We start from the raw sequence: 23,014 nt of genomic DNA, 5'->3' as shown, positions 1-23,014 counted from the left end.
AATTGGAAGGTCAAAAAGCTTCTTCCCATGGTCACTGCTTTCTGCTCCCTTCACCTTGGACAGTGTTTACTCTCTTTATCTTGTAGCTCGGGCAGCAGGAGACTTTGAATTTCAGTGATCTTTAGAAATAACATTTTCATATGCTTTTTCTGATTATACAAAAAAAATCAGTGTTCACCATGGAAAACACAGAAACATCACACACACACGCACACACACACACACACACACACACACACATTGGGGTAGATGATTTCTTATTAAAGGCCATAGGGAAGAAAGAGGACAGGAGATGGCAATATGGATAATTAAATATAAAATTGTAAACCCTCTCTCTCATCATGGGTGGGAATTTGGGTGTTTGATTCTTCAGTAGTGTTCCTCTACGTTCTTCTACATTATCTCTTTCAAACAGAATCCCATCCATGGGATTACTGGATTGAGCATTTCTAAGGTTCTTGATATATATTGCCAAACAGTTTTCCCTACTAGGTCATACCAATCTGCGTGGCCACCAGACATATATAAGGAAGTTGGCTTTCATGGCAGGAAAATGGTACCTCACTGTTGTTTTAATTTGCAGGTTACCTGCAAAACTGACTTTCTTCCTTATGTTATACACCAGTATTTCTCTTTTGTGAATTAGACTGTTCTTTTCTACTTTTTTCTGTTGTTTTACTTCTCAGATTCCATGATAAGACCTTGTGAATAGAATACTGAATTAATAAAATACTGAATGACTTCTTTGTGTTGAAAATCCTTCCCCATCAAAAATTATCACTATTAACTTAATTTGTTCACATTCCACTCAAATTTCTTATTTTGGTCACCACTTTTACGTGGCCCAGAAATAGGCCATTTGTGAAATATCTGTATGCAGCAGGTTTTTTACCAAAGAAGTGCTTAGGGAGGGCAAAGGACAGTCAACTTCTGAAGGCAAATTATAAAAATGAAAAAGGTTGTTTGTTGTTTTTTTTACTTTTAAGAATAAGGAGATGCCTTAATTTTTCTTTTTTTTTTTTTTAACATCTTTATTGGAGTATAATTGCTTTACAATGGTGTGTTAGTTTCTGCTTTATTCCTTAATTTTTCTTATGGCAAAGACAAAGAAGGGTTGGACTAAACTTCATAGGCCAGAATCTTCTGATATTTAATTTTTTTTCTATAGAATAACAGTACAATATCCAAATCAGTGTCATTTCCTAGAATTAAAAGCAAAACAAAACTTTTACTGCACAAACAGCAGAATGCTCCTGAGAGGCATACAGTGTGACAGTACACAGATGAGACAGCAGCCAGAAGCATGGAGAAATTCCTCTAAGTCACAGATGAGGTGGAAGAAGGCCCAGGCATAAATCAATTCCTTGATTCCCGGTCAGTGTTCTTTCTATAGCACCCCAATTCCTCAGAGCCTGACATCTTCTACAAAATATTTCATTCAAAAATTCCAATGAAAACACCTATCCTATTATGTAGCAAGTAAAGCCCTTATCATTTTATGAATGGGATTATATTCAATCATCTGTGATGTGTGCAGATGCCCTGTTTAACACCCTCATTATATGATCTTACTCTCTCTGACATAGCTATTCAAACAACAGCAGGGACTGTGCCTATGAACTACTCTACTATTTGTTATTAAAAAATGAAAGAGTGGGCATTTCTTACACTTTATAATAAGAAGTCATTTAATTAGAGGAGTAGAATAAAAGCCTTTGTTTTGTTTCTACTCAAAGTTTGCATTTGCGATTGACACAGAGATCGCCCTCCCTCCAACAATGGGGAATTTAAATGGTGAGGTTTCACAATCCTTAAGGGGGAAGAAAGTCTATGTGACAATGTTCAATCCACTGAATTCACTATTAAGTAAGAGTCCAGCTCCATTCACATGTGCCAACTTTCTTCCAGGAAATCCTGTTTGAGAGGAAGGCAAACTAAGATCACCCATGATGTGCCAGATACTTTCATATACTGCATGTTATCTCAATTAATCCTAACAGTAGCTGCAGCTCAGCTGCTGGCTGGCTCTGCTTTTATCACACAGGACAAGACCAATATGTAGTCAACCTCATGACGGTGTTTTTTTGTACCCAACTGGCATCCAAGGTACCTTTCTGGCTGACTCAGTTTCTTTGAGACCATCCTATCTGCAGCCACATTATAGTTGTCTTGGGTGCTGGAAACCACTTGATTCCACTTCAAGACGTGGCTGTTTGGTGAAGGAAAACAATAACTCGATGGAGAGAAATAAGCAGTGGCTTTGAACACTTCTCTCCCATTTTCCATCATGGAACTGTTTTTTAGACCACAACAATCTTGAGACTTAGAGAGATCTTGAGAATCACCTGGACCAATCACCTTTTCAAAGAGCTGCCCTTTCATCCAGCATCCCCATCAGGGGTCCCCCAGTCTCACTGACGAAGAGAGGACCCTCTGCACTCAACACTTGACCACATGGCAACCAAATCTAGTTTTCCTATGGCTCCAAGAGTTAAAAAGAAAAATTTTTTTAACTGAATACAACCCAGTACATGTCTTTGTTAAGTTCTAAAGAAAATGCCCATTTGTCAGGAAGGTGTGTTGAGGTGAGTTAAGGCTTGTCAACAATTTGTTTTAGGGCTCCTGCACTTGTCTCAATTGTAATTGAGAAGATAATGGAAAGACACTATTTACTGATGAGAGGCAGGATGGCGTGGGGAAACTGAATGGACTTCGGGGTCAAACTAATCTGAGTGTGAAGGCAGATTCCAGCATTTACTAAATGATGTGGCTTTATTCAAGGCTCTTGAGCTCTCAGTGACTCAGTTCCCCCAATTGTAAAGGGGGTTAATGATTCCTAGCTTGCAGGATTGTTTCAAGAATTGGGGATAATATACATATAGTAGCCAGTGCAATGCCTGACACATAGTAAGTACACAGTCAAATGGTATGATTTGAGAAGGCATCACAGACCAAAGACGGTTTTGAAGGGGAGCTATTTTTAATGGCTGATGCAGTTCACCAAACACTACTTGGGTGGCAACGTGGGCAGTGGGAAGAGGTGGCAACATGGAGGCCGAAAGTCTGGATGTCACCTCTTTCACTAACAAGGTGTGTGACCTTAGGTTCTCTATTTCAGCTTTCTCATATACAAAATGGGTATATGTTACATCTCAGAATTTTTTTTAAAAGATAACTATAAAAATTTGGGAAAGTATTTTTTAAAGTGTACAAGATATTGTTCCTGTGGTCGTTCATAAAGTTAAAAAGAATCAAGTCAAATCTTCAACGACTGCTTTCAAGCATCCCGTATGAAAGGGGATTTCTACTAAATGAGAAAATGATACCTTTGAAGCAAAGAATCTGGGCATCTCTTGCTTTTTCTAAAAGTGACTTAAAACAATTGATTGCAACGCTCAGGGTATTCTCTTATCTTCCACTGGGCATAGGGGGCCGCTTATCCGTGGCCTCACTGAAATGATGACCTGATCACACTGATCTGCCTTACAATATTAATGCAAAATTTAAAACATAACCTCTTTTATTCCCAACTAGAAAAAAAAATCTAAAGGGTGTATGCTCCCTTTTGTTAGTCTAACTGAAGGACATTCTGAGCAAGTTTCTGGTAAATTTTGAAGAAAGAACGGAACATTTGTGAATGCCTATACTTGTAGGATGGAAAATCAAGAAAGGTAGTAAGGAAAAGGAAATTTAGAAATTTTGTTCATTTCCAAGATGATCAAATGAGTCAGATAATTCAACATATAGACCCTTCTGGGAGTTAGAATTTAAAACACTTCAAACCCCACATTGAGAGATGTGACTTTTGCCTCCCAGGAAATTTCTCAGCAATTCTGACTTGAAATTCACCTACCTTACTTATGGTGATTGAACATTTCTTTATGCATTGATATTGAAACCTGATCTTAAGGAGTTCCCTGGTGGTCTACTGGCTAGGATTTGGTGCTTTCACTGCCGTGGCCAGGGTGTGGCACAGCCAAAATTTAAAAAAAAACAAACAAAAAAATACCTCAATAGTTGCTAAATAGATTTTAGATTATACCATGTGCAACTCAAAAAAAATTCATAAGCCACAAAAATTTATTCATAAAGAAAAGTTTGCTTGTTTTCAAAACAAAACAAACTTTGAAGGGAAAGACAGAGAAAATGACCTAAGAAAAGTCAGGTCAATGGCCAGCTTTCCAGCAGGAGGCACACAGGTCTGCACTACTGTATAAAAGCTGAGTCTTTGTTAATGAGGTGGCACAGCCTCAGCAGTCACCTGGCATAGTCTCTGCCAGGACAGGATTGCTCTCTACTGTAACTAACCACTTGCGTGTTGGTTCAGACCAACTGTGAAGTCATGAAACTCTCCTCAGGCTCAGTTTCCTCATCTGCAAACCGTGGGAGTCGCCTCCTAGGGTGATGGTTTCACTTAAACAAACAGCCTATGCACAGTACTTAGCAAATCCACTCCCAGAAAGACTTCTCTCCTTGAGCCCTTTCAGGTGATAACATTTCCAACCCACCTTTTATAAGATCATTTAACTTGAAAGGGCTGGCACACACAGGGAGTAATTTGCAGCTCATAGAGTCATGTTTTTAATCCCCCCCACCACCAAATTTATTAAATTGTGGTGTATTCTTACAAAGAAATACTATGCAGCAATGAAGGAATATATTATAGCTACATGAAGTAATGTTGAAAGAAGCCGGATACAAAAGAGCACATACATATGACTCCACTTTTATGAAGTTCAAGAACAGCTAATGTATGGTGATAGAAGTCAGAATAATGGTTACCTGGAGCAGGGTGGGTGACAGGGAGGAGAGGCACATGGGAGCCTTCTGGGACACCGAAAATGTTCTGTACCTTGAACTAAGACTGGTGGTTACACAGGTGTATGTAAAAATTCAAGCTGTATACTTAAGAGTTGTTCATTTTACTGCCTTTATGTTATACTTGAATAAATAATATTTGAAATAATATTTTCTAAAGCACTTACTTGACTTAATTTCATTACATGGAAGTTTTTCTCTCATGCTTTCTTCTAGGCTCTTTTTGTATTTTGTATAAGTGATAAATGTATTCACTGGTACCTCATAATTGTAGGAATAAAATATTACTCATATATTAAATTTTCCAAATAATTGAATGTATCCATTTAAGTAAGAAAACTATTACTTTCTTGGATGAAAATCCTTATAAAATGATTTGTAGTCCTGACTATCATCTTAAACGCTACTGAGCACATTCTTCTCGGTGAACCAAGGCTATCCTTAGAAACTTATATGGTTGAGCTGAGCTGAGAGGAAATGATGGCTTCAGGGGCCATTGCTTCTAAACTGGGTGACAGTAATTTTTGCCCCTTCCCTGTTATCAGGGGCTATTTTTCACATGCCTGCCGCTAACCTTCCTGGTTCTTATCATTTGCTTTCTTTCACTCATTTATTCATGTATCTGGTACCTGTCTTTAGAATGCCTAGTATGTGCTAAGCACTGGAGATATAGTGGTGAATAAGACACTCGCAATCCACAATGTAAGGGGGACTTATTTTTTGGCAGAAGAGGCAAGTACTGATATAAAACAAGGGTGATGACTAACTTAAAGGGGCAGGGGTATAGGACCTAATTTAGAGGGTCTGGGAAGGTCACCTTGAGGAAGGGACATTTAAGAACTGAGAGATAAGAACCTAGCCTAGAATGAGACCTCAGTAAGTACTTGTAGAATGAGTGAATGATCATTAGCCAACAAAGAAGAGTTCTGATTTATTGTGCACTGAGAAAACAGGAATTCTACTGAAAGATGTCGAAACCAAGAGCCAAAGGCACAGAGTGAGGCCCGGACGGACATAATGGCATTAATTTTTTGACTACTGTGAGGACTGTTTTTTGCCTTAACTCAAGACCTTGAGTTACTAGACCAGTGAAGGATTTTTAACCGTTGCTGGGTTAACCTATACAAATTCAGTTTTTACCAAAACAAAACCAGCCCAAAATAGCCCAGGTCTTTATGATGATTCCTCTAGTTTGCCTGCATAGTTCTGATCCCAAGTTCCCATGAATGTGACTTTCCTGGCACGGTCACCCAAAAAGGTGGGTGTCACCCACCCACACCTTCCGTTGACAGCTCTGTCCAAGCAAGCCAAAACAACCGTGACTCCTTGGGCATTACTGCATGTTGCAAACCACCGCCTAATTTGGAGCCTATTATTGTCCCTGGAGACTTCACCTCTAAGACATATTACAAACCAAGAACTTGCAGTCTAAAGGACAGAAAGAACAGATGACAACAATCTTTGTGGAGAGACTTCACTCAAATATACGCCTTATAAAGCCAGCCTGATATAGAAGCATTATTAACATATCACATGGAATAGCAGCAAAGTTTAAAATGCCAGAGATAGGGGCCAATGTACGTAGGGTTTAATTTGACATCTGAGTTGATCAATTAACAAACTACCATGTAACTGCAAAAACTCCTAATGAGAGATGTAAATGTAGCCTTTGCTGACCTTAGTTTCTTACAATTCCATACAGATCTTTGGGACTTCTAACTTTAAAAAGCCAAACAAAGGAACTGCACTGAATAGGATTTTCCCAGTGAAATAAAGGGAAACAGGGAACGACAAGTATCTAAAGGTGATTTATTTTTAGAATTTTTTCCAGTCTTTCTGTTCCTCTGACAAAATTTCAAACGTAAAACTGTATCAATCTACTTCAGAGACAGTGGAATTAACACATGAGTTCCTTCACTGGTCAGGGTCTATTTTGGATTTATGAGGTATCACTGAAAGTCAAAAGTTTGACAGACTCTTAAGCAATCTAGGTGTATCTATAGGACAGACAAGTAGAGAGCAAGTATTCTTACCCCTGTTTTGAAATTTTAAAAGAGGTAAGAAAAATATTAATCTGATTGTGGCAAGTTACATAAACTTCCAGTAGCCGGGGTAGTGAAATGACTCAATGCTAAATTCAATTTTCTGATACTCATATAAAAATAATTAAATCTGCTCTCCCTCAGGTGAACTGGATGTCTTTGGCCCTCCACAGTTGTTAGATTTAGTTCCATTTGCCTAAATACACAAAGCCACAGGGACGTTTTTCCCATGAAGGAAGTTTCCTCTAATTTTGAAACAATCATTTATTCCAGCCATTTTGCAATGACTGGGAACTTGTCAGAAGACTCTCAGCTTCTTACTGCCAGAGTCACTGGGCAAAAGAGTACCCAAATCACATTCTTTCATAATCAATACGCTTGCAGTCTAATCTTAACTTTAGTTCTCTCTTTATGCTGAGGTTTCCCACCATAAGACAAACAGACTAAAGATTCCATATGCTTGTTACACCGCAAAGACTATACTGCAACTTCTTTCCCCAGAAACTGGCCATTACAGAAATCTTTTGCAGCTATTCTTTTTCTAGATTTTCCTATCTCCTGTTTGGGTTTTAGCCACTAATAACACAGTTCCAGGTATCTGTGTCCAGGATATCATTATTAACACTTGATCAAATGTAAACATTTGATTCCGGCTCTAGTTTTACCATACACGCTCATATTTTCTACAAAAGAAAAAAAAAATAAGCTAGAATAGAAATACTTAGTATTCCCAAGAAATACTGAGTCATTAGTTTCTCCAAAACTATGTATGACCAGTATATAAAGTTACTCCTAGCAACTGCGTTCTAAAAACAAAATTTAAGGATAAGAAGCAGTCTTTCAAACTGACCTTTAATCGGGGTAGGGGATGGGGGAGGAAAGAAAGTTTGAGTATTTTCAAGCAACCAGAGCCACCATTTAGCGAAAGCTTTTCATGGAATGAGTCACGGGGTATAACGAAGCGCAAATCACAAGGTTACACGTCGTCTCCTAGAAACGCCGCACCTGGTTCCGAATTCTTTGCTAAAGCAAATGCTAAGTTCTGATTCAGGCCCCTGGAAAACCTCAAGCACAGGTAGATTTTACCTCCTTCTCCATGACACACACCTCCCCCTAGTAAAACTGAAAACAACATTTGACTGAAACTGAAGATTACAATTATCCGGGGACTCCAGGCTACGGAAAAATAAGAGTTTGCAAAGCAATCACTTGGCCCCCTTCCTCCCCTCACCATTCCCGCCCCTTCGGCAGAAGGGAACCCGAATCGTACGCAATCTGAAATTCTAAACATGTATAAATTCTAAACTATGAAACAAGTACCTGCCAAACACCTGGAGCGCTCTTTCCCCGGCTCGCTCTCTCCTCCCACACGCTCTGGCAACGGAATGCCCTTCAAAACCATGGCTCAGTGCTTTTGGTAAATGTTTTACGAGACACTAAACAGCCTTGAGTCCCACCCTCAGAGCAAACACCATTGAGAGAACACAATATAATGGTCGCAGAGATATCGTGTGATGTGCAATAATGCAAATGAACAGGCGGGCTCTATTTCCACACTTCCCCTTAAGGGAAAAAAAAAATCCCAGACTTGCAAGGGGTGGGATGGAGGGCGGCTAGAGGAAGGGCTCGCAGAAATAAACCTTAACACTAGAAGCATTCGAGTTTTGTGTGGTGTTCTGTTTTGTTTAAAGCGGCATTATGATAAGCTCATTGTTCTAATCCCCAAGCAAGTCTTGGCTTTCTAAATGAAAAAGTGTTAAAGGCAAGAGTTAACAGAGGGTAGAGTCCCCCAGTGAATCTGTAGACACCGTTGCAACTACACATGTACCGTAGATTTCTATTTTTCAGAGCAAATCTGACGCCAAAAAAGCTTTTCATAAACCATCTTCCACAAAACACAAAATGTACTCCCCATTTTCCATATCCCTCAAGTAATTCACAGTTAAAAACCAACTCTGCTCCAAACCAGAAGTTTTGCATTCCATTCGAGTTAACAATTACAACTGGAGGATAACAGAAACTTGCTGGCACCGAATTATTAGCATACCCAGAATGTCAGGTGCCTCTTGGTACCACCAGGGTTAACAAGATAAAAAGAGAGGGTGTCCAGGGATCGTGGGCCTGGTTTTACAGAAACTACATATGGACATGGCTGGAGTCTGGAGCTCAAGTGGGCCGCTTGCACCTACCTGCTCTTGGAACTGAGAAATGAGAAAACAGAATTATTGAGTGACCATCAAGCCTGCTCCATGAAAAGAGACCAAGGCTGTAGAGAGGAGAAGAAAGAAGTGACTTTGGCTTTGGAATCTCACACACAGCCAGGTTAGGCAACTACGAAAACCATTTCTCTCGGCCCTACTCCCTAACCCAGTCCCCATGAATACTTAGAATTCTGCATTTCATACCTTTAGTATAGCCAGTGGGGAAAAAAGAAAACTGAACATAGAATTGCTGTCATGGCTTTTCTTCACACCAGCTGTGTGATCTTGAGCAAATCACTTAACCTCTCTGAGCCTGTTCCCTCATCTATAAAGTAAAAATGTCTAGAAACAGAAAAGATTTGCCAAAGAACTGACAGCACTCCCAATCTGAGAGCCTAGAAGATGGCATATACACATTTTCAAAGCATTTTAGGGTTGCTGTCCATTTTTTTTCTCCCCCCTATCTCATGTACATAAGTCTTATCTTGTTTTCCATTTCCTTGTATCACAGATGCCTCAGGTTAGTGCTATGACTGATCTGCCTTGGGTGGGTATCCTAAATGCCCGGTTATCTGCCTCTCAGGGGCGTGGTGAGGGGGCCTCCCCAGCCTCCAGCCCAGGCTGCCAGCGCCTGTGCTTTCACAACATTTCTCCTCTTGAATTCATCTTGCCCTCTAACACAGATACCTGCCTGCCTCCCTTTCGTTTTCCTTCTCTCTTCTTTTTTTTCTCATTTTCTCTTTCTTTTTTCCCTTTCTACCCTCCTTCCTTTTCTGCCCTGCGTCCTTGAGAGAGAGATGTGGACAGCAATTATTCTCATCATCCTGTTTCTTCTGTTATTTTACATGATATATCAAACAAGCCGGTGAGGGAGGTGAGACAGATGTGTTATCATCCAGATTCTACTAAAGAGAGATCCAGAAAGATTCAACAGCTGGCCTGAGGTCATGGGGCTGAAGCTTGGCTCTCCTGACAGGCCAGGGTTGCCCTACTGCTGTTCCTGGCCCTGACCACCCGACTCCCCACCCTCAAATGTACCTCTTCTCAGTGCCCCCAAGTCCCCACCTGGTCTAATCGGGTCTCACTGCTAATTGTGGCATATTCCCCTCTCAGAGCATTCTTCTCCTCATCTCCTTTCTTCCTCTCTCTGGACTGTCAAACTCTCATCCTATTTTTAGGGTCTATCTCACTTGACCCCCATAACCCACCTCCTGGCTACTGCTGGCCCTGTGTGCCCTTCTTTAGGCAAACCCAAGAGAAGCACATCTCCAAAGTGACAAAGCTGCATGACTGGGGAATAATTATTCACTTCATAGGAGTCTTTCCTTATTGGGTACCCATGCCACGCTCACTGCACCAGCATATTTGTGTGTACGTCAAAAGTTTTCTAGACCATAAGAGTATCCACCTCTGCACCCTTAGCATGGTGTCCAGTGCTTACTGTTAAGGAATATATTTGAATTCTGAAGGAAAAAAATGTGAAGACATAATATCAGAATCCAAAGTAGTGCCTCCATGGAGTAAACTCCAGGAATGCCGGGAGGCCCAAGAGTTTAGGGTTTTGATGTAGTAGGTTTGTTTTGTTTTTGTTTTGTATTCAAAGAGAATGAGAAAAGTGGATTATAAAGACAGGGTAGCAAATAAACTAACCATCAAGTCACGCCATGAAACAAGAACCAATGATGATTAAATGCCTACAATTTACCAGGTACTTGATATACAATCTCATTTAATTTAATCAAACAGAGAAGGAGGAGGAGATAGGTTCAAAGAGCCCGCCCGAGGGCATGCGCTTTGCCAATAAGGGCAGATCTGAGAATCAAAGCAGGTCCAATCCTCGTCCTTGCTCTTCACCTGAGCCACACTCTCCCGACACAAGGACCCTGCAGCCTGCTCAGTCTAGGGACTAAGTGTCTGTTGCCCAAATCCAGAGCCACCTGTGTATGCTTTTTAGACTCTATGAGAACCCGTTCGGCCCTGTTCTTCAACTCCTTTTCCTTGAGCTCCCCAATCCCTCCCTTTCACCTTTTCTTTTTATCCCCAAGACAATCTGTCCCGCTCACTTTGAAATCTATTGACAAACTCTATTATTGGGGCCCTCATTTGACCACAAAAACCACCCAGATAGCATGGATTTCCCTACTTCACGTAAGCCTTTATGTTCATTTTTTTCCTATGGTCACAAATTTGATACTTGACTTTAAACACTGTAGGCTGTGTTAAAATTCCCTGTGTTATATATAGCCCTTGGTGTGCTACTGTATTCAAATAATCTACCTCTTGCTGCTCAGAGACTAAATTCTGTGTCCCTGAGGAAGAACCGTGCCTTCTATACCATATAAATGTTTTATAATAGCATTTTCCCACTTCCAGCCAGGCAATTCTAAATCGAGTTTTGTGCTATTGTTTTGGGTATGCCAGCATGCGGGTGTGCCCCTAGTATTTTTAACTGCCAAGTTCTGTTAGGGCAGAAAAATCAGCCTCTGGCAAGTGCTGCTCTGTCACCATAGGCCTGTTCCAGAGTGTCTGTGAGTTCCAGGGGCCCACCTCTAGCTTAGGTATATTCGAGTCTAGCATATATTTGGCCTGCAAGATGATTCCAGATTCTGAAAGGAGTTTTGCGCTCTCTCAGACACTAGTGACAGGAGAGGAAGCAGCAGCAGGAGGTGAATATTTTATCTGGAACTAGTAGGCCTCCCAGAATCTTGGAAAGGTCTTGAAACTCCCCTGAATCACTCAAGCCCCTTCAGTTTTCTGGAGAGACCTCAGAAACTCCTGGTCCCCTAGTCCAGCGTAAACCAAACCCTAAGGAAGGTCCCAATAGCCCCTGGTGTGTTCCCAAACTGCTTCAGGAAGGAGACGGTGGAACAGATGAGGGGAACACGTGATGAATCTACACTGTCCAGCAATGTCTTTCACTGGGACATCAGCCACTAGATCAGCAGTTCTCAAAGTGAGGTCCCTGGATCCCCTGGGAGACCCTAGGACTCTTTCAGAGGTCTGCAAGGTCAAAACTATTTTCATAATAATACTAACATTTCTGCCCTTTTTTTCACTGTGTTGACATTTGCACCAATGATGAAAAGGCAGCAGAAGGTAAAACTGCTGGTACCTCAGCACAGAATAAGACAGTGGCACAAATGTGTACTAGTAATCATAGCATTTTTTTTATTGCCAGGCACTAGAAGTTGTTTCTATTTTATTTTTTTTAAGATGCAGTTTTTCTTAAGAATGTACTTGAAGCAGGAATATATTAATTTTATTATGTCTTGAGCATATACCTTTTTCAATATTCTATGTGATGAAATGGGAAGCAAGTACAAGCACTTTTGCTGCATAATAAATTATGATCATAGGCTCAAGGAAAGTCATGTGTGTGACTGAGTTACAGATTGAGCTACAGCTGCTTTCATCATCGAAAGCATGGAACACTATTTTTACTTGAAGCAATGACTGACAGATAAACTATGGCTATCCAGACGTGGGTATTTGGTAGACAATTTCTGGAAGAATGAGTGAAGTGTGCCTGTCACTTCAAAGAACACAACTAATAGTATTACTATTTGTTTCCAATGATAAAATTTGAGCTTTCAAGCAAAAGTTAAAATTTTGAAGAACTTGAATTCACCACCATGAGCTTGAGAGCTTGCCAATAATTAAATGCTTTTCTGATGAGATTAGTTGTGACATTATTAAATGTGATTTTTTTTAATATTGTATAATGAAATGTGTCAATATTTGGATCATCTTCACAACTCAGTAAACTAATATTTTCCAAATGACCAATTCACGATGTTACAGAATCATGCATAGTAAAAGATCCATTCAAAGTACAAGATAAACCAGTGGATTTTAATATGAGTATGAAAAGTTCATTGATATGGTTTCAGATTCTACACTGCAACTAATCTTTAAGAAACTATCTCTTGTAGAGTTTGGGTTTAATATCAAAGAAGAATGTTCTCAATTATCTGAAAAGGCTATTACAATACCCCTCCCTTTCCCAACTACGTATCTTTGTGAAGCTGAGTATTCTTTGTTTACTTGATAAAAATAACATATCTCACCAGATTGAAGGCAGAAGCAGATATAAGAATACAGCTGACTTCTATCAAGCCAGTAATTAAAGAGATTTGCAAAAATATAATGTGCTTTCTACCATCTACTTTTTATATAGTTTTTCATAAAATGTCATTTATGTTAACATAAGAAATTACGATTATTTTTTAAGTACTTAATAAATAAATAAATATTTTTAATTTCTTAGTTTGAACTTCCAATGTGGTAAATAGTAACAGATACAACCCACATAAACAAAAACACTTCAGGTTCCTCAATAATTCTTAAGAATGTAAAGACAGGGTTGCCGGATTTAGAAAATAAAAATGCAGGATGCCCAGTTAAATCTGAATATCAGATAAACAACAAATAATATTTTAGCATAAGTATCCATGCAATATTTGGAACATACTTATACCAAAAAATTACTTATTGCTTATCTGAAGTTTACATCTCATTGAGTGTCCTTTATTTTACTTGCCTGTTAAGATGTGCTAAGCCCAAAAAAGTTTAAGCTGCAGTAGACCATGCCCCTCACACATGTACTAACACACTAATACCAACACTTATTAAACACTCACTGTGTAACAGACCCAGCACTAAATTCTTGACAAATATTACCTCTTCAATCATTCCAAAATCCTATGTGGCAAGTACTATTATGATCCCTAGTTAAGTAAAGCTAGTTATTGGGGGAAGGCAAGACTGGAACTCACTCACTCAGACACCAAAATCTCAGCTTGTAACTATTAGGCTTACACTGAACTCTGAATAATGGAGAATCCCAAAGATGATGGGGTTTTCTGCGTATTTGCATCTCAAATTTTAGCAAATCGATTTCTGTTGCTTCTCTTCTCTCTGTCTCATAGTTGTGTGTTCTGCTATCAGAGCAATGATGAAAACCAAGGCTGTGTGTCAGGGAATTCTATCCAGAACTGGCCATCAGCATTTGACTCGGAGCAGACTTTCCTAATGGATGCTTCCCTGGGCATGACAACAGCATTGGTCCAGGCTGAGAATTCTAGAATGCAGAAATGGTGCACAGGCACTGCTCATTACTATTAACTGGAAGCTGCTGGGAGCTTGGTGCTGGGCTAGGATCATCCTTGAGAATAAATTGGTAATTTCTCCAAATGAATCTGTACCAACTGAAGCAAATGCAACCATTGTTGTAAGTGAGCCAAGGTCCTATTTTTTGTATGATCATGACCCAGGCCACTGGATATATTTAATGAGCTCAGGTTTGACAGTAAACAAACTAGAGAAAGTAAATTTTTTTATGATCCAGCATGGGGGCAAGGAGGGGCCTCATGATCTGCAAATACAAAAATGAATTTGCTTGCAGCCAACTAGGGGCCCGCCCCCAATCACCAAGGGCTATAATGAAATGTAGAAAGTGATAAACATATAAGGTAGGGAGGGAGGGAGAAAGAGAGATACTAGTCTTTCATTCGGGAACATTTCTTTATTTCTTTAACAAAGGGAAGATTTACCTTTCAAATCTTTTTTGTTTTGTAAATTTGGATTTTTATTAGATGTGAGGCACACTACATTATACTAAAGGCAGTTGTGTAACCAGAAGCCAAGGGTGAGAGAACTTTGAAAATTAGCCTGGAGGAGAGAATGAGACAAGGGGAGGGGAAAAAAAGGGTAGATCAGAAAAGAAAAGATGCCAAAACTGGGGTGTTGGATAATGAAGATGTGCATTTTAGGGGCTTCCCTCGTGGCGCAGTGGTTGAGAGTCTGCCTGCCAATGCAGGGGACACGGGTTCGAGCCCTGGTCTGGGAAGATCCCACATGCCACGGAGCAACTCGGCCTGTGAGCCACAATTGCTGAGCCTGCGCGTCTGGAGCCTGTGCTCGGCAACGAGAGGCCGCGATAGTGAGAGGCCCACGCACCACGATGAAGAGTGGCCCCCGCTTGCCACAACTGGAGAAAGCCCTCGCACAGAAACGAAGACCCAACACAGCCATACATACATACATACATACATACATACATAAAAAGAATGTAAGCAGACAAGAATAGCATTAAAAAAATAAAAAATTAAAAAAATTAAAAAAAGATGTGCATTTTAGAAACCAAGACTTAGTGAGAGCCTAGAGAGCAGGCCGAGGGAGAAAGAGGGTTTGGGGAAACCCAAGGGCCCTTGCTGTGGGGCATCTGAAGGAAAAGTAAAAGAGTCATTTTTTACTTTTAAAACTGTCAACTTTGCCATTTGCCTCAGGCCCACCTGGCAGGGCTGCTGTCTGAGTTCAGATACTGGCCCAGTCCTGCCCTGGTGGCGGGGTCTGCCTTTCCAGCAGTCTCTCTATCTGCACACTCAGTCTAGATAACTCAAGCACTGAAAGGAGTGTCTGCAGAGAGAGGAAAAAGAAAAAGAATAACAAGCTGAGATGCAAGCACGGCTCCCTCCTCAGATAAGCTTGGGTGACCAAGGAGTGTAGCTTTCCCCTTCAAGGAACCCTCAGAATTTATTCTTGTGAATGCTGAATGTCAAGGAGGACACAGCCAGAAACTGTGACTCATCAAATTTCCAACGTCAAGACCAGAATGCACAGTCTGGATCCAAGGACTGGCTTTGCACTCAGAACCCTGAGAGTCAAGGCCTCTGCCTGCCTCAGATACAAAGGCGGTGGAACCACGGGGCCCGGCCTTCACCCCACCAGCCCATTGCTTTTCCCTGCCTTCAGTGCCTGGAGAACAGGGAGTTTTATCCCACTGTGTTTGAGCTACAGGCCCTTATGACATCTCAGAAAGTGATCTGCCTTGAAAAGTGGTTGGATCTGTACATGACGGTCACTGGCCATTAGTATAGAGCCAGATAGTAAATATTTTCAGCTCTGCAGGCCATATGGTTACATATTTTTCTTTCTCTTTCTTTTTTTGGAGAAACCCTTAAAAATGTAAAAACCATTCTTAGCTACATACAAAAACTGGCAGCAGGGCAGGCCATAGTTTGCTGATCCCTTACTTAGAGCAAGGGCAAAGGATGGGCAGCATAAACTGGAGGTTTCTGCATGCAGTCTGGTTGTCATAACATGAGACAGCTGTTACACTGCCTTCTTACTGACAAAGGCTACCTAATTCTCCATCGCACTTGCCTAGTCTGACATTCTCCACTTGTGGAGGCATCTTCCCTTTGCTATGATCCTCTTCAAAGAAAAATTTAGCTGTAGATCTGGCAGGAAATTAAACCTTCAAATGATAGTGTTATATAGTCAGAAAATTAGATAAAAGGCATTTAAAATAAGCTAGAATATTTTTTAACAGGCTAGTTTTCCATTCTGAGTGTGTGTGTGTGTGTGTGTGTGTGTGTGTGTGTGCATGAGTGCATTTCTGTTTAAAATGAACACTCCATATGTATCACAAAATTCCAAACCTGGAAAAATCTTCTGACGTAGCCTAGTCTATAACTGTTTACATTTGAGGAAACTATGACCTACTTTGGTTAAATGAGATATTTCAAGTTACATACTAGCTGGCGGAAGAGCTTGAGCCAGAAACTTGGTTTCCCGATTTCCAAATTAGTTCCAATTCTTCTACTCTACTTCATAGCACATTGCCAAGTTAGTACTAAAAATTCAATTCAACAAATACTTATAAAGTATTTCCATACATGCCCAGCACTGGCTCAGTGCTCTGGGATACAAAAGAAGTGTAAGAGAAGAGTCCTGCCCATGAAAAGCTTTTGAGCTCACTGAGAAAACAAGGCACACACACATGAAACAAATATATTCTGTCTTACATTGTTACGTAATTATACAGCTAAAACAGAGCTGATGATTCTTCCTGTAATGACAGAATGGTTCTTTATCTTTGCTGTTCAATATGGTGGCCAGTATAGCCACGTGTGGCTGCTGAGCACTTAAAATGTGGGTAGTGCTACTGTTACCAACCTGGGTTCTTGGACCCGTTAAGCAATAAAAATTGATAAGAGGCCAGAAAAGGAATTTAGGCAAGGCTTTATTGGGACTCCTGCTATAGCACAAGGGAGCAAAAACAGGTAATACGTTCCCTTGCTCGCTCCCCGAGGTGGGGTGAGCTGGTCCCTTAAATGGGGTGAGGATGGGGCAGATCCGTGGGTCAGGCCGGAGGCGGTGGCTTGGGTGGTCTGCCCACCCCCTTGGTGGTGCTATGTGCAGGGATCATGCACAGGACCCTGCTTTTGCTCCCTGCACCTCAGAAGTGGAAGTTGGGTTTTGGTCTTTTTGTGACATGTTCATAATTTGCCCCAACTGCACATGCTTGCAGTTATTTTTAGTCCCTCATAGTTTCTTTGTATTTTGTTGCTCGAGGAGACGTTTGTCCAGGTGCAAGCACTGCAGTAAAGGGTCCCAGGTCCCAGCCTGTCTCGTGACTAAGGAAGTAAACTTTTAATGGTATTTAATTTTAATTAGTTTAAATAGCCACATGTGACTAGTGGCTACTGTATTGGACATCACAGGTCTAAAAAAATGGTTATAGATCTGGATGGAAGATAGGTAACAAATATTCTGTCACTTCTCCCTATTGTGCCTTTGGCAGAAACCACTGCTGATCACAGAACCCTTCCCCTCTGAGCAGGGATGAGCTCTCAGGATTCCCCATGCAATGTTATTTTCAATTGCCTGGACCTGGTATATATAATGAAACCTATTTGCCATCCTTGATACAGATAAAAAGTGACAAATGTGAACAGGAGAAGGAAGTACTTGAGCTGAGCTTAGAAAGGCAACGTTTGGACAGATAAAGAGAAAGGGACAAAGAGTGTGGGGCTCTCCAAGTGGAGAACAGCATGATCCAAGGAACTGGACAGAGTTCTCCTGGTTCTAGGACAAGGGGGATGCTGGCCCGGCCAGAAGGGAGGATTGTGCTGGGTGAGGTGGAGATATGGGGACAGACAGAAGAGGGGGGCTAGATTAAGGAGACCTTTGCATTCCAGGAGTTCAGACTTTTTCTCAAGAGCAACAGGAGCCCCTGAAGGTCTAAGCAGGATAATGACAGGAGAAAAACATATTTTAGGAATCTGATCTGATAGCGAGCCACAAACAGGATTGCATAATGGACACATACATTCAGAAACTGGTAAGAAGGCTATTCCACTAATGGTTTTTGGTTTTCCTTTAGGAAAGTAATACTTGTGTAGTAAAGAAAATGTATAAATCACAGAAAAGCAGATATAAAAATTAAAACTAGACCTCTACCTTTCATACTCAACAGTAGTGGGCATTTTGATGCAGTTTCTTCTGGGTTTTGTTGGTTTTTTTCCCCCCTTCCCTGGCTATTGCAATAATTCAGGAATAAAGTTAGGACTAGGAAAGTGGTAGTATGAATAAAGAGGAAAAGCCACAAAAAATTTTTTTAAGTGAGACAGCAGAGTGAAGAGAAAAGATCATTAGCGTTAAGGGACCTGGGACCTGAGTTCTAGGCTTGGCTATTTCAGTGGGCCTCCTCTCTCTCAACCCCTAGCCTTGGTTTCTGCATTTTAGCATCTAGGGACTGGTCTAGATCAACTTCTTAATCTCTTCTTATTGGTGTCTAAGTAAAGGTCAGATGACATTTTCAAGACCTTCCCCCAGACCTAAAATGGAACTAAAATGTGCCTGTGTTATGTCTCTGTTCATTTTAAGTGAACATCACAACAGATAGATAGCTGGGGTTGTCATAAGACAAAAATGTTCCCATGATCTTTAAGCTGTACCAGTAACATAGAACTGGGGTTCTAACATAGAACCAGTAACTGTACAGTAACGGTACTGTACTGTTCTAACATAGAACCAGTAGCTGTACCAGTAACATAGAACTGGGGTTAACATAGTAACATAGAACTGGGGTTCTATTACAGGTGTATCTATTTTATAGATACACCTGTATCTATAGATACACCTCTAATCTATAAGATTTTAGGTGTTAAGTAATTAAACTGTATATTCTGAGCAGTGTTGTAGCGAGGATGTGTAGGTGTGGTTCCCAGGACATGTAATGGGGTGGTGTAAACAGGGGATCCATTCTCAGACAGGACTTCACCAAGCAGTGGCAAAGTCTTCCTAAGACCCAAAGGTTTTTAAGGCCCAAACCATCTTCGCAGACCACAGGAAAAACAAAACCAAAAACAGCTACTAGAGAACGCAAATTATGCTCTCCGGAAAAAGCAATACACAGCCATTCACCAGGTTAATAAGCAAAAGTGTAAACCAGTGGTTGTCCACACGGGACATAGATGAGACTCAATCGTGGAGTTTTCAAAAAGTACTGATAGTTGGGTCCCTCCTCAGACCAGTTAAATCAGTGTCTCAGCGAGCGGGGCCTGTGCATTGACATTTTTTTTTAAAGTTCTCAAGACGACTGAAGCCTGAAGCATCAGCGGATATCCCAGAGCAAGAATAGTTCAAGGGGCCCGGGAGCAGCGTGGGCCTACACTCAACAGACCTCTCAAAAATGACCACATCAAATTCACTCATGACTAAGAAACCAGCAAGCTTGAGATGGCCAGTTCAGTGGAACTTGGGTTCCATGTTGTGTATGGTATGTGTATGTGTGTACATACACATGTGTGAATTTCCGCATCTGTCAATTAAGTTACTCAATTGCTTAGCAGTACTCTGGATAGAAAATGTGAACATAGAGCATGAAGTTTCAAAACCTGAGAATCTCATAATGGTCCAAAATGGAAGCAGGGTCAAGTAGCTGGCCTCTGTCTGTTCTATTTAAACCATCTATTTTTTTTTTTTAAATCTGGCTTTTGGATGGAGGAATTATGTATTATACTATGCCAGTGATCACCCTTCCCTGATGCCGTCAAGTAAGTAGAGAAAAAGAAAAGTGGACACATTTATTAATGAAAACAATCTCTCACTAGAAGCTGATCACCTTCCTGTAAGGGGTAGATGAAGGAAATTAAGAACATAGATTTGGGGAGAATTCAAAGGATTGGCAGGAAAACAGGACTTGCAATCCAGCTCCAGGAAATGATCCTAATAGAGAAGGAAGAATATATGTCTGAACCACAAAAACAAAAAATCTCTTAAGGGCTTTTAAAGATTCTTCAAGAAACGTGACTAAATCCTTATTTTAGGACAGACGTCTGTTCATCTGAAGCCACTTTCCCTCTACCTCTTTCCCCATTAGGATCATGCTTATTCCTTGAACCTGACACTTGCCGGCCCAAGTTGAAACCCTCCAGCTGTTCCTCATTTGATAAGTCACTACCACCTGCCCCCAGTTGCCCTCTGCCTAGTAAACCACTCCTTCCTTCTCCTTCAGGTCTCAGTTAAAACAGCACTTAAATTCCAAGAAACCTTCACCAGTGGTCACTCCTCCCACTGACATTCAGAGTAGGTCCTCTGGTTTTAAACTCCCTTAACTCCTTGCAATTCTTCTTCAGCCCACTCACAACTCAATTATTTAATGTCTGCGTTGACTACTAGACCAGGTTCTTGGGGGCAGAAAACCAATCCTTTCTGTCTTAATCTCTTAATTACCCAGTACCTGGCACAGAGCCTGGCACATAGTAGGTGCAGGGAAAAACCTTAGTTAACCAATTTACCTGTACCACTACTGATTTAAGGATTAATGTACTATCACCCATGGGGCCCTATAATACAGAGGTTCTGCAAATCTTAAAGCCTGTATAAATCAGACCCATGTGACTTGGAGAATCCTGTCCATTCTGTGGCATTAACTCTACAAAGATGCTATTTACCCATGCATTTAACATGAATGTGAATTTGGACTCATTCACACATAAATGGACGCTAACAAATCACTCTGGGGACATAGTAGTGAAATATTCTAAAATAGAGTATTTGACTTGTAAATCCCATGATGCAGAGCGCTGGAAGGGTGCCAGGCTTTGGATAAGAGCATCTGGTCCTAGGACCTGCTGCCTAAGAGGCTGCTCCGTGATGTCACATGGGTTGTTCTGAATGCCAGGACCACTGCTTAGGAGGTCCACAGACCACTCGTCTCAAAACCATCATATGGAGTCACCAAAAATTTTAGTTTTTAAAGGCACTTGCACTTTGTGAAAAATAGGAGGCAGAGAACACTTAATGCTGGTCATTTGTGGGTTATTAGAGGAATGCTGTGTTTCACCAAATCGAAATCCCCATTAAGATGTATCCCACCTTCAGACATTTTAAATTGTGGGGGGGAAATGTATTCTACAGTTGATGAAATGCAGTGAACACTACAGGAAAAACTCAGTATTAAAAGACTTTAAGCAAAGTCATTCAAATAGAGCTTCTGTCATTCTTTTTGACTGTGGGAGTCTTCTGGGGACAATGGTACTTACAAAACATACAGGGCACTCTGGCCTAGTAAATTAAGCAAATACCCAGAAAAAAACGATATGTGTTGGTTTAAAAAATGAGAGAGGATTAACATTTGGTTGTCACTATGTAATGTTCACCTACTTTTCTGCACCCCTGAATGATGTCCTTTTGAGCCCCAGTGAAGATGGAGCCAGATGACTTACCAAATCTCCTCACTGAGCCCAGGAGTGGCTGATCTCTGCTAGGTGACCTAATGCGAGGTGTCCTGATGCCTCTCTTACCCGAACTCTGAAATGGAAAAGATAACACTATTTACCCAGAGATGGCTAAGGAGAAGTGTGCAGTAAATGACGGCTAGTGGTTGGAGGGGAAGCGGTAAGAAGAAGAAATATGGTGTTTTATGATTACTGCACACCTTTGTGTGTGCATGGATTACAAGGAAAGCTACATAACCGGTCAGTACAAGAGATCTGCAGTGGCTCACATACATGGAGAAAATAGGTCATGTCCTTTTACCAATTCCACAAGGCTATTCAGGTTGATATTAGCTAAAGGACATTCAAGGGGAAAAAATCTCAGTCCGACAAGGAGAGAAGAGGAACGTATAAAGAGGTGGTGTAACGGGGAGAAGCTCACGGGTTTGGCCATGTACTCAAAACTCACCTCTACTGCTTGCTAGCTGGGTGACCTTGGGCGCTTTACTCAACCTCTCTGATCCTCCTTTTTCTCATCTAATATGAGCCTGTTTATCTGCCTGTTACGGACATTGTGACAATAAACAAGACAACATATATGAAGCCCTTGGGGCCCCATATGAGAGAAAACATTCAATGGAGGGCAGCTATGATTATTATATTCATTTAAATGTCTTTCTGCAGAGGCATATTAAATTGCGGTCTTTTAGGGTAAATCACCAAACACTCCAAATTGTTTAAAGCCCTGTGAGCTGTTAGTGTTTTGAATATTTCTTTACCTTTGGAAGCCCTGTGCAGCTAGCTTCTCTGCCCATATATGAGCAATATTCCTTAACTATTCCCCTTCATCTTTAATTAAATACATCTGATTAACTAGGCGCTGTACAGCAGACTTCATTATGCTACAACTCACCGAGAATGAATAAAACCCCACAGGAGTCTCACTCCCACCCGCTCCAAGAAAGACCACAAGTCTGCAAGCTACCTCTGGGAAACAAAATACTGAGTTCTGCTAACTCCTGCAGTTGAACTAGGTAATCATTTGTTCCAAAGTTCTTCCCAACTCAATGACCTAATTAACTAAGGTTGAGCTTTTGATTAACATAGTGCTTGAAGGAACTTTGACCCACAGAAAGTTGGCATTTCACTTGCTTCTGAGTCCAACTTGTGTCACGAGTGCTGGTTTCAAGGGTAATAAAGGACCTGGCTGTTTGCTTACAGCAAATGGAGGTGGTGCCATGTCATTATAAGGCTTTCCCCTCGACTGTCCACCCAATCCTTGGCAAAGGCAGTTTGCAGCCCACACGTCAGCTTTTGGAGTGAATAGGATGAAAGGCTGTAGATTTCCAAACTGAAAAGCACCTAAGTTCTACTTGGCACTTTACCTAAATGTCAGTTGTTTAGGAAACATGAATATGATCCCCTGATCAAAGTGATCAGAGTG

At 40.9% G+C, this 23,014-nt stretch overlaps 1 protein-coding gene across 3 annotated transcripts in view; it reads right to left on the bottom strand.

The window, feature by feature from the left end:
* Positions 1-23,014, bottom strand: part of RBM47 (RNA binding motif protein 47) — a 164,375-nt gene that overhangs the window by 75,003 nt on the left and 66,358 nt on the right. For all 3 annotated transcript variants that reach the window (XM_059923158.1, XM_059923159.1, XM_059923160.1), the window contains exon 2: positions 21,580-21,664. The gene's annotated coding sequence lies outside the window, so the exon portion shown is untranslated. The remainder of the gene's footprint in view (positions 1-21,579; positions 21,665-23,014) is intronic.

The sequence above is a fragment of the Balaenoptera ricei genome, chromosome 5 (assembly GCF_028023285.1).
Source record: "Balaenoptera ricei isolate mBalRic1 chromosome 5, mBalRic1.hap2, whole genome shotgun sequence".
NCBI classification, from domain to species: Eukaryota; Metazoa; Chordata; class Mammalia; order Artiodactyla; family Balaenopteridae; genus Balaenoptera; species Balaenoptera ricei.
This window is presented reverse-complemented; position numbering and strand designations above follow the sequence as displayed.